The sequence below is a fragment of the Glycine soja genome, chromosome 10, assembly GCF_004193775.1.
Source record: "Glycine soja cultivar W05 chromosome 10, ASM419377v2, whole genome shotgun sequence".
In the NCBI taxonomy this organism is placed as follows: domain Eukaryota; kingdom Viridiplantae; phylum Streptophyta; class Magnoliopsida; order Fabales; family Fabaceae; genus Glycine; species Glycine soja.
This window is the reverse complement of record NC_041011.1, coordinates 28,006,606-28,018,909: the sequence shown is the minus strand read 5'-3', so window position 1 is coordinate 28,018,909 and position 12,304 is coordinate 28,006,606. Positions and strand designations below refer to the sequence as shown.

Sequence of the window (12,304 nt, the reverse complement as noted above, 5' to 3'; positions counted from 1 at the left end):
GAACATGGCACAACCTCCACCCCGTGAGAGGACTCTAAGGGAAATGGCTGCACCTGATTTCACCTACGAAAGCTTGTGCATCCAATACCCTGATGAGGATGTCCCATATGTTCTTAAAACTGGACTGATTCATTTGCTTCCAAAGTTTCATGGCCTTGCAGGTGAAGACCCGCACAAACATTTGAAGGAATTTCATATTGTCTGCTCCACCATGAAACCCCCAGATGTCCAAGAGGACCACATATTTCTGAAGGCTTTCCCTCATTCTTTAGAAGGAGTGGCAAAGGACTGGCTGTATTACCTTGCTCCAAGGTCCATCACAAGCTAGGATGACCTGAAGAGAGTATTCTTAGAAAAAATTTTCCCTGCTTCCAGGACCACAACCATCAGGAAGGATATCTCAGGTATTAGACAACTCAGTGGAGAGAGCCTGTATGAATACTGGGAGAGATTTAAAAAACTATGTGACAGTTGCCCTCACCATCAGATTTCGGAGCAGCTTCTTCTCCAATATTTTTATGAAGGACTCAGTAATATGGAGAGAAGTATGATAGATGCTGCCAGTGGTGGAGCCCTTGGAGACATGACTCCTGCTAAAGCCAGAAATTTAATTGAGAAGATGGCTTCCAACTCCCAGCAGTTTAGCGCCAGAAATGATGCTATAGTCATTAGAGGAGTGCATGAGGTAGCTACAAACTCAACTGCATCATCTGAAACTAAGAAGCTTGAAGGCAAACTGGATGCATTGGTTAACTTGGTAACCCAGCTGGCCTTGAACCAGGAATTTGTACCTGTTGCAAGGGTCTGTGGTTTGTGCTCCTCTGCTGACCACCATACAGACCTTTGCCCTTCCATGCAGCAACCTGGAGCAATTGAGCAACCCGAAGCTTATGCTGCAAATATTTACAATAGACCTCCTCAACCTCAGCAGCAAAATCAACCACAGCAGAACAATTATGACCTCTCCAGCAACAGATACAACCCTGGATGGAGGAATCACCCTAATCTCAGATGGTCCAGCCCTCAGCAACAACAACAATAGCCTGCTCCTTCCTTCCAAAATGCTGCTGGCCCAAGCATACCATACATTCATCCACCAATCCAACAACAACAACAGCCCCAGAAACAGCCAACAGTTGAGGCCCCTCCACAACCTTCCCTCGAAGAACTTGTGAGGCAAATGACTATGCAGAACTTGCAGTTTCAACAAGAGACCAGAGCTTCCATTCAGAGCTACACAATTGAATCAACAACAGTCCCAGAATTCTGAAAAGCTACCTTCTCAAGCTGTCCAAAATCCCAAAAGTGTCAGTGCCATTTCATTGAGGTTGGGAAAGCAGTGTCAAGGACCTCAACCCGTAGCACCTTCCTCATCTGCAAATGAACCTGCCAAACTTCACTCTACTCCAGAAAAAGGTGATGACAAAAATTTACCTAACAATTTTTGTGCAGGTCAATCTTCTTCCACAGGTAATTCTGATTTGCAGAAGCAGCACATTCCCCATCTTCCATTCCCTCCAAGAGCAGTTTCCAACAAAAAAATGGAAGAGGCAGAGAAAGAGATCTTGGAAACATTTAGAAAAGTAGAGGTAAATATACCTCTGCTGGATGCAATTAAGCAAATTCCAAGATATGCTAAATTCTTGAAGGAGCTGTGCACTAATAAGCGGAAGCTTAAAGGAAGTGAACGAATTAGCATGGGCAGAAATGTCTCCGCATTGATTGGTAAATCTGTTCCCCAAATTCCTGAAAAATGTAAAGATCCAGGTACATTCAGCATACCTTGTATTATAGGGAATAGTAAGTTCGAGAATGCCATGCTAGATTTAGGAGCTTCTGTTAGTGTTATGCCTCTGTCTATTTTTAATTCTCTATCGATGGGTCCCTTGCAGTCAACTGATGTGGTAATTCATTTAGCTAATAGAAGTGTTGCCTATCCTGTTGGTTTCATAGAAGATGTCTTAGTTAGAGTTGGTGAACTGATTTTCCCTGTTGACTTTTATATTTTGAATATGGAAGATGGATTTTCTCAAGGATCAGTTCCCATCATTCTAGGCAGACCCTTTATGAAAACTGCTAGAACTAAGATAGATGTTTATGCAGGCACACTATCCATGGAGTTTGGTGATATAACTGTTCATTTTAACATTCTGGATGCTATGAAATACCCATCTGAAGATCTTTCTGTATTTCGTGCTGAAATAATTGACCATGTTGTTGATGAATACATGATTGATCTTTACTCTAATCTGCATGCCTCTCACTCTTCATGCATTGAGTATGAAATTGTACTTGATCATATGTCTGAATTTGATGCTGAGAGTGAATCTGAAAGTGATATTGATTGCATGTCTGGTGGTGGTGTTTTACCTCTTGAGATTGATTTTGTAAAGTCAGATAGGACTAACCATGTTTCAGGAAGTACACATACCTCTGACTTTCTTTATGAGGTACAGGCTGAGAAACCATCTCCTTCTACCACTATCCAGCCGACCACACCAGAATTGAAGCCTCTGCCATCAAATTTGAAATACGCTTACTTGGATGATAGCAAAAGGTTTCCAGTGATTATATCTGCCTCCCTTGCTGATGAGCAAGAGGAGAAGTTGTTGTCTGTTCTCAAGAAGAATAAGAAGGCTATAGGTTGGACCCTGGCGGACATTCCTGGTATTAGCCCATCCACATGTATGCATCGAATAAATTTAGAGGATGGAGCTAAACTAGTAAGACAGCCACAGAGAAGACTCAACCCGGTGATTCTTGATGTAGTGAAGAAGGAGATAACCAAGCTTTGGCAAGCTGGAATCATTTATCCTATCTCCGAGAGCCAATGGGTGAGTCTCGTCCAGGTAGTCCCGAAGAAGACCGGCCTCACAGTGATCAAAAATGAGAAGGAGGAGCTGATTCCTACTCGGGTGCAGAACAGTTGGAGAGTCTGCATTGACTATAGGAGGCTGAACCAAGTTACCAAAAATGACCATTTTCCCCTGCCATTCATTGACCAAATGCTTGAACGCCTGGCAGGTAAATCTCACTACTATTTCCTTGATGGTTTTTCTGGTTATATGCAAATTACTATTGCTCCTGAGGATCAGGAAAAGACCACATTCACCTTCCCCTTTGGCACTTTTGCCTATAGGAGGATGCCTTTCGGCCTGTGCAATGCCCCTGGTACCTTCCAGCGGTGCATGATTAGTATTTTCAGTGATTTCTTAGAAAATTGCATAGATGTGTTTATGGATGATTTCACTGTATATGGATCCTCTTTTGATGGTTGTTTGGATAGTTTGGAAAAAGTTTTGAATAGATGCATTGAAACTAACCTTGTTCTAAATTTTGAAAAATGTCATTTTATGGTTGAGCAAGGTATAGTTTTAGGCCACATTATTTCCAGTAAGGGTATTGAAGTAGATCCTGCAAAAATTTCTGTTCTTTCACAATTTCCTTACCCCTCTTGTGTGCGAGAGGTGCGATCTTTTCTTGGTCATGCAGGATTCTACAGGCGCTTTATAAGGGATTTTAGCAAAGTAGCCCTTCCACTGTCCAACTTGTTGCAAAAGGAGGTGGAGTTTGACTTTAATGACAGATGCAAAGAGGCTTTTGATTGCCTCAAAAGAGCGCTGACTACCACCCCCATCATTCAGGCACCCGATTGGACAGCCCCTTTTGAGCTTATGTGTGATGCATCAAATTATGCATTGGGGGCTGTCCTTGCTTAGAAAATTGATAAATTGCCCAGGGTGATATACTATGCTTCTAGGACTTTAGATGTTGCCCAAGCGAATTATGCTACTACTGAGAAGGAGCTTCTAGCCATAGTTTTTGCTCTTGAAAAATTTCGATCTTATTTGCTTGGTACCCGCATTATTGTTTATAGTGACCATGCAGCTCTAAAGTACTTGTTGAAGAAGGCTGATTCTAAGCCTAGGTTGATCCGATGGATGCTCTGGCTTCAAGAGTTTGACTTGGAGATCCGTGATAGGAGCAAAGCACAAAATTTAGTTGTTGATCATTTGAGTCGGATCGAACGTGTATCGGATGCAAATTCACCCATTCGGGATGATTTCCCGGATGATCATTTATATATACTGTATAGTATTTCCGACTCTCTTTCTACTCCCTGGTTTGCTAACATTGTCAATTATTTAGTTGCTTCTGTTTTTCCTTCCCTTAGCATCTAAAGCCCAAAAATATAAAACTAAAACTGATGCTAAGCATTTTATTTGGGATGACCCATACTTGTGGAAATTGTGCAGTGATCAGGTCATTAGACGATGCATTCCAGATCATGAGACTAACTCAGTCCTGCAGTTCTGTCATTCCTCCGCACCGGGAGGTCATCTGGGTGTTCAAAGGACAGCTCGCAAAGTGCTTGATTGTGGTTTTTATTGGCCTACCATTTTTAAGGATGCGTGGAAGATCTGCAGCACTTGTGAGCAGTGTCAGAGAGCAGGAAATACACTTACATGGCGACAACAAATGCCTCAGCAACCTATGCTATTCTGTGAGGTGTTTGATGTCTGGGGTATAGATTTCATGGGCCCTTTTCCTGTCTCTTTTGGTTATGTTTACATTCTCCTTGCAGTTGACTATGTTTCAAAATGGGTGGAAGCCAAGCCCACTAGAACTAATGATGCTAAGGTTGTTGTAGATTTTGTCAGATTTAATCTGTTTTGCAGGTTTGGAGTACCCAAAGCAATCGTTAGTGATCAAGGAACCCATTTTTGCAACAAATCAATGCATGCCTTGCTTAAAAAGTATGGGGTTGTACACAGGGTATCCACACCATACCACCCCCAGACCAATGGACAGGCATAAATTTCTAATAGTGAAATTAAGAGAATTTTAGAGAAGATTGTGCAGCCAAGCAGGAAAGATTGGAGTACCAGGCTTGATGATGCTCTCTGGGCACATCGGACTGCCTACAAAGCACCCATAGGAATGTCTCCTTATCGGGTTGTCTTTGGAAAGGCATGCCATCTTCCAGTGGAAATTGAGCACAAAGCATACTGGGCTGTGAAGACTCGCAACTTCTCCATGGATCAAGCTGGTGAGCAAAGAAAGTTGCAACTGAGTGAGTTAGATGAAATTCGCATAGAAGCCTACGAGAATGCCAAATTCTACAAAGAAAAGACCAAGAAGTTCCATGATAGCATGATAGTTAAGAAGGACTTCATGGTGGGGCAAAAAGTGCTATTGTATAATTCTAGGCTTGGACTCATGAGTGGTAAGTTGAGGTCTAAGTGGATTGGTCCTTTTGTTGTTACTAATGTTTTTCCTTATGGTACAGTTGAGATCAAAAGCGACTCCACAAACAAGAGCTTCAAGGTCAACGGCCATCGACTTAAGCCATTCCTCACGAACCCTTCTTTAGTGGATGTAGTGGTGGAAAAGACTTCCTTACTCCATCCTACTCTTCCTCCACCATGACTTAGGGAGTTCTTCTCTTCCTATCTCCTTCCTTGCTTTTATTACACTTGTCCGATTCTATTTGATGATTTAATTGTTTTTAATCTCTTAATTGTGCTACATTGAGGACATTGTGTTGTTTAAGTATGGGGGGGAGTGTTCTTTTGTTTTTGTTAGTTTTGTTGGTTTTGTTAATTTGTTAGTTGTGTTAATTTGTTAATGTTGTTAGTTTCGTCGGATTTTTAGTTTTATATTTTGGGTCAATTCTGTGCGCATGTATGACTTTGCATGTTTTTCTTTGAATCATAGGATATGTTCAAGAAATGGGTAATTGTTTTGAAAATAAAAGTTTTTGACATTTTGTGACTTGAAATCTTTGATTCTCCTCTACATGTCATGATAGTTTTGAAAGCTCAATTTGAAAGTGATGAGTTTACCTTTGTGAGAATTTGAGCCATCCATCATCATAATCATTTGGTGTGTTTTGCCCCATTGATTGCTTGCACAATAGCCTTGGCTTGATTCTTGTTGATGCTTCCTAATTCACATGCATATTTGGATATGATTGAGGCAATTTTGTTCTTATAAGCTTCTAGCCAAATAGACTTACCTTGACTTAATTCCTTTGATATCCCTTTTGAGCCTTGTTTCCCTTTCCTTGTTTTGAAGCTCACTACAAGCCTTAAGTGAGAAACCATGATATCACCATATCCTTAAGGAATTTTGGAGCTTTGGAATTGTTTTGGGAATAAGTATGGGGGTTTTTGTTTCATTGAATAACATGTTTTGTTGGCTATGCTTCATGATATATTTTGAGCCATACTTGATGTACATTTCATATTGGTTAAATGTTGGACATGCTAAATATGATGTTGTTTCTCAAAGGCTACAGAGTAAAATGCAAAAAAAAAATTAAAAAAAAAATCGAAAAAGAAAAAGAAAAGCAGTAAAGTTGAGTGAATAAGATCTTAAATGACAAAAGAATGATGAGACTCTTGGTTCTACTCTTTATGTTTAAATTTTATCTTTACTTCTTTTTATTTTCTTATGTTTTCTTATTATGCACTTATTCCCCATTGCTCCTCTATTCCTTTGGGATTCAGCCACTTATTCCATATTTTTCCATACCATGTCCTTGGCCCCATTACAACCTTAAAAGACCTTTTGATCCTCATGTGCTTGTGTTTATGGGTTGATTGTCAATTTTAGAATCTTCCCAAGTTTATGTGGTGTTTGTTTTCATGGGTGCTTTGAGGGTAAATAGTAGCCTAAACACTTAAGAGATAGAGTGTATATCTTGTGAGGCTTTATCACTTTTCATTCTTGAGCTGATTAACTATTTTGCCAAGATTGGGTTGCTTGGATGATTTTCATGAATGTCTTGACTTTTCGGATCTCCTTATGTTAGATGTTACCCATTCCTTTCATTCCTTGATGTTCATTGAGAAATATGTGAATGTTTTCGTTTGTCTCTCTTTGATATCCTTGGATTTTGTTCTTTGTTTCATTTTGCTCAGGAGTGCAAAAGGCTAAGTATGGGGGGTTTTGATGTGCCATCATTTTCTTCTATTTTCTAAACCCTTTTTGCACCATTTTAATTACTGATTGGTCTTAATTGTCAATTAATTAGGCAGTTTTATTATTTGGGCTCATTTAGCTAATTTGATATTTTTATTCTAATTTTAGGAATTAATGAAACATTGGGCTTAATCCGAATTTTGGTTGTGGACTTGAAGAGGGCAAATAAAGCAGCGCTTACCTTAGTTAATTTCTAATTAGGAAATTTCGCAATTTTATTTTATGTGGTTCAGTGTTTATTTCATTTTGGGCCAGAGTATTGTAATAGGGCCCAGTGACTTTGAGTGACTCTTTTTCAATAGCAACCTTGGGATTTGTGCGGGGCATTCTGTTAGACTATTATTCAGAGCTTAGGGTTTATGGTTTTGAAGTTTTTCTGTTCTAATGCTACTGTTTCGTTCTTAATGCAATTTTCGATTTCCTGCTTCTAATTACAATTTCGTTCTTGTTTCTTCTTCTACTTTCATTTACGTTTCTGTTTTCATTTTCGTTTCTGTCTCATTCATGTTTCTGCTTCATGTTTCATTTACGTTTTCTGTTTGAATCTATGGAAGGCTAATTATTCTGGTGTTGTTTCCTTCTGAGGAAGAAGCCCAACTCTCTTTGAGGTTTCGTTTATAATGTGGTTCCCTGGCAGTTTTCCCTTCACCAGTTAACCCAAATTCGTGAACATTAATCAATGCACGCTTCGTGTTCGATTAATTGCCTCTGAGCCTAACTTGTGTTCATGCTTAATGGACGAAGGGCTAACTGGTGTATGTGGTGCCTAATCACGTATTGACAACCCTAGGTTGATTTTCTCTTAGTAAACTGAAATAGGGTTGGATTAAGTGGTTAACTGTTAGGGACGAATTCTCCATAACCCAGGATAAGAGAATGACTTCTGAATCAGAGGAAACAACCCATTTTTAATATTATTAGTTTTGTATTCCAATTTACTTGTTCTGCTCCTTAAATCACAAAACAAACAAACTCCCCCCAATCGTTACTGTTACTGTAAGTATATTATGAACAATTGGTTTATCATTGCTCATTGGGAAACAACCTAGGATCACTTCCTAGTTACTGCATTTTCATGTTTATTTGATTCGGGTACGGCCTCGATCAACCATCCATTGCCATCCTTCCGTGGTGTATACGATCGATCCCAAAGCCTTATGTTTCCTTGTTGTGCAAAACCATCAAAGTTTTAAATGAAAGGACAAGGGAAACCCCTAGGATCAATATTTCAGTTGATTGATTGAATGTCAAATGGCTCCATTATTGTCACTCCAAAATTGTCAAGTGACTAAATCAAACAAGACATACACTCTGAGGGATTCCCCGAAGAGATTTGCAAAAAGATAGGATGAGGTCTCATGAGTTATCACGTCTTTCAGAAAGAGACAGCCAATTTTTGTTTTCCATAAAAAAAGAAAGCAGAAAAAAAAAATCAAAATCACAAAAATAGGAAAGAATGTCATGAGCATTACACAATTTTCATGATTCAAAACCTTTTGCATTACTAGATACAAAGCCTACATTTACTGCATTTCAAGATGAAGGTTGCATGCATTTGCATCCCAAAAATCATGTTCATATTAGGCTATAAGTGCATAGATCTCTCTTTATGTACCAATTTCCCAAATCTAATGTCCTATCTTTTGAGTTTAGGATAAGAGGCCCTCTCTAAGAGTCAACCTCTTGCTTTTTCATAAGGTTGAGCCCTTTGGTACTAGTACCTATTGGCTTGTTTCATAGGACTCAATGTCCTTTGCTTTATAATTTTCACAGGACTCAAAGTCCTCGCCTTTATCTTTCATAGGACTCAAAGTCCTCACTTTTATCTTTCACTAGACTCAAAGTCCTCACCTTTATTGTTCATATGACTCAAAGTCCTCGCCTTTATCTTTCACAGGACTCAAAGTCCTTGCTTTTATCTTTCATAGGACTCAAAGTCCTCGCCCTTATCTTTCATAGGACTCAAAGTCCTCGCTTTTATCTTTCACAGGACTCAAAGTCCTCGCTTTTATCTTTCACAGGACTCAAAGTCCTCGCTTTTATCTTTCATAGGACTTAAAGTCCTTGCCTTTATCTTTGATAGGACTCAAAGTCCTCGTTTTTATCTTTCACAGGACTCAAAGTCCTCGCTTTTATCTTTCATTGGACTCAAAGTCGTCGCCTTTATCTTTAATAGGACTCAAAGTCCTCTATCTTTATGCTTTCATAGGACTAAAAGTCCTCTGTCATTTACATTTCAAAGACTTCAATGTCTTCAGTCATTTACGCTTTCAAAAGACTACAATGTCTTCATTTACATTTCAAAGACTTCAATGTCTTCAGTCATTTACACTTACGAAGACTTCAATGTCTTTGTCTTTTACACTTTATAAGACTTCAACGTCTTCTGTCTTTCATAGGACTCAGCTTCCTTGTCCTTATAGAACTCAATGTCCTTGTCTTTATCTTTCATAAGATGCAATGTCCTTGTCTTTGTGCTTCTTAGGACTCAACATCCTCTATTTCTATGCATTGAAAAAAAAACTTAAAATGTCTTCTGCTTTATAGGACTTCAATGTCCTCCATTTTACATCTTATAAGACTTCAATGTCCTCTTGTTTTTTTGGTTTCACTTCCTTAGTTTTCACCAGCTACCTCTTCAAAGAAAATATATTATGTGTGCCCAAGTGTTCTACTAGAAACTTGCTTGTGTGTGAAGCCCATGAAGGTGGGTTGATGGGGCATTTTGGGGTCCAAAAGACCTTAGATACATTGAAAGAGCATTTTTATTGGCCTAACATGAAGAAAGATGTGCTGAAATTTTGTGTGCGTTGTATTGTTTGCAAAAAGGCCAAGTCAAAGGTAATGCCTCATGGTTTGTATACCCCTTTACCAATTCTGGATTCTCCATGGATTGATTTATCAATGGACTTTGTTTTAGGGCTGCCTAGAACAAGTAATGGTAAGGATTCCATATTTGTTGTTGTTGATAGGTTTTCTAAAATGGCTCATTTTATTCCTTGTAGGAAATTTGATGATGCTAATCATGTCACGGATTTGTTCTTCAAAGAAGTGGTGAAACTCCATGGATTACCAAGAAGCATTGTTAGTGATAGGGACTCCAAGTTCCCAGGCCATTTTTGGAGAACCTTATGGGGAAAGTTGGGTACTAAGTTACTATTTTCTACTACTTGTCACCCTCAAACGGATGGACAAACAGAGGTCATGAATAGGACTTTGGGTATCTTGCTAAGGACCATTTTGAAAAAGAATCTTAAAAATTAGGAAGTTTGCTTACCTCATATTGAATTTTCTTATAATAGGGCTATACATAGCACCACTAGTTGTTCTCCTTTTGAGGTTATTTATGGTTTCAATCCACTAACTCCTCTTGATTTGTTGCCAATGCCTAATATTTCAGTTTTTAAGCATGAGGAAGTACAAGCCAAAGCGGACTGTGAGAAAAAGCTCCATGAAAGAGTCAAGGCCCAAATTGAAAAGAGGAATGAGAGCTATGCTAGATAAGCAAACAAGGGTCGCAAAAAGGTTGTTTACCAACCCAGAGATTGGGTTTGGGTTCACATGAGAAAGAAGAGGTTTCCAGAGTAAAAAGAATCCAAGCTTCAACCAAGAGGGGATGGTCCATTTCAAGTACATGAAAGGATAAATGACATTGCACACAAGATTGAATTGCCTGGTGAGTATAATGTGAGTACTACATTTAATGTGTCTGACTTAACTCTTTTTGATGTAGATGGAGAAGCCGATTTGAGGACAAATCCTTTTGAAGAGGGAGAGAGTGATGAGGACATAGCAAGGACTAAGGGCAAGGAACCTTTAGAAGGACTTGGAGGACCTGTGCCAAGGGCTAGAACAAAGAAGGCCAAGGAAGCTCTTCAACAAGTGTTAACCATGCTATTTGAATTTAGGCCCAAGTTACAAGTGGAGAATGTTCGGATTGTCAATTGTACCATGTTCCAAGAAGTGTAGAGGGTGCCACCTTTGTTGAGTGGTTTTATTAGCATTTTGTTAGTAAAATAAAGGCCCAAACTTGTGTTAAAGTGGCTGTCAATTCTCTTTGGATTTTCACCACCTGTCGGCTTGTTTTAATTTAAAGAAATTAAGGTTTAATAAGGTGAAAACTCTAGGCTTGTGGCTGCCTCTTGGCTGACCAAGAGCTAAGCATTTTTCCACATGTTTTTGTGTCTTAATTCTAGTTTAATTAGGTATAATGACACCATCAATTGTTGTTATTGGTGATCATTTGTCTTAATTCTAGTTTTAATTAGGTATAACGACACCACCAATTGTTGTTATTGGTGATCATTTCATCTTCTCACTTATTTATGGGCTGCACATTTTCTAATAAAAAACAAATCTTGAATTGAGTTTTAATCACCTTCTAAAGTGTGAGAGTGAATCTCCTTAGTTACTTGAGTGATTCAAGAATTGGTTTATCAAGGAACACCACCTTGTGTGTGACACCAATTCTGGAGGAGTGATTCTTCCAACCACCTTCTTCATTTTACTTATCCATTCCATTTTCTGAATTTCATACAAGTAAAAAATAAAAAAAACCTTTGAAGATCCATCCTCAACCCTTGTGCAAATGGGTTTACATCATAAGAGCAAGGGCAACACCCTTGTCGACCCTAAAAAAATAAAGAAAGATAAAAAGGGAAAATACATAATTTTGAATTCACGTTACGCACACTCGATTAAAGGTTGTCATCCCTTGTGATGGGCGCGTGGGGGTGCCAATACCTTCCCTATGCGTTAACAACTCCCGAACCCTTATTTTCAAAATTCGTAGACCTCTTTTTGATTTTTCTAACATTTTCCTTGAATAAACGTTGGTGGCGACTTTGCTCGTTTTCTCCCATGGAGACGAACGCTTTTTGGCTTACTTGTTTTAGCCTCGCCCTACCATCGAAGGGTAGGTTGCGACAAACATGAAAATTGTTTTGTATCCTTAGGGCAGGAATTTGATGCCTTTGTCATTTGTGTATGAAGGTTGGTGATTCTCTACCACTATAACAATAGAATATTTAGAGGATGCATTCTTGATTTTAGTTTCATATTGAATTAATACATTGTTTGTGTTGTACTACATATATCAATCTCCCCTTATGTTGATTGACTTGTCATGATTTGTAGCCACATGATGTTGGATTGAGATACATATGTTCTACAAATAAATTTGTAACAATATTTTGGTAAATTTGGTGAAAGAGTTTTGCAAATGGTTGATAGTCATGGTACTTGAAATATAGCCTGGTGGTAGATAACATTTTTTCTGATATATCAGACAATTTTAAGAAATTGGAATGTCAATGGT

The 12,304-nt window shown here is 38.8% G+C and overlaps 1 non-coding gene across 1 annotated transcript; it reads right to left on the bottom strand.

The window, feature by feature from the left end:
* Window positions 1-382: 382 nt before the first annotated feature.
* Window positions 383-489, bottom strand: LOC114372768. The gene has a single exon (XR_003658332.1). It is a non-coding gene; the product is annotated as a small nucleolar RNA R71 (small nucleolar RNA).
* Window positions 490-12,304: the final 11,815 nt, after the last annotated feature.